Genomic DNA, 657 nt, shown 5'->3' on the forward strand with positions numbered 1-657 from the left:
CTTCATTCAGCTTCTAACAAAAATAAAAAGTAAAATTATTGCAAACCTTTTTTGTTTGATTCACAATAATTTACATTCAGTCTAAAACCAGCCGAGACAGAGAACTGGTACAATATGTCCTATATTTTAATTTTAAATTACCTATAAATTGTCTTATTGATATCTAAATATTTTGAATTTGGACTAAAGCCTCCAATGTTTTGAGACCCTAAAAACTCTCCTGCTTTAGCATAATAAATAATGATGACTTTTTGCTGGATAATTATAGTATAAAGAACATGGCATTTATCTAATGATGGTTCATGAGTTCATGAGCTGTTAGCATAGTAGTGTTACCCACTGTTAGCTGGCATGCAAGTAGTATTTGTTACATTATCTCATAATATGAACAAATAACCTAACTATATTATTGTGCTATTTTATAGCTAGCAACATATAGTTAGTTTAATAGTTAAAAATGTAGGTTCCAGATTCCCAAAAGGCTTTAAAGCCCAAAGCTGATTTATTTTTGGACTGACAGAATTACATTATGTGAAATAGTATGGAAACCACATGTCAGTTGTTAAAATTAAGAAGCCTGATAAATAATAAAAATGTACACACAGAAGTGCAATTAAGCTGTTTTTCTACCTTTTTGTAGAAACATAATAAACACAC

The sequence above is a fragment of the Girardinichthys multiradiatus genome, chromosome 1 (genome assembly GCF_021462225.1).
Source record: "Girardinichthys multiradiatus isolate DD_20200921_A chromosome 1, DD_fGirMul_XY1, whole genome shotgun sequence".
NCBI classification, from domain to species: Eukaryota; Metazoa; Chordata; class Actinopteri; order Cyprinodontiformes; family Goodeidae; genus Girardinichthys; species Girardinichthys multiradiatus.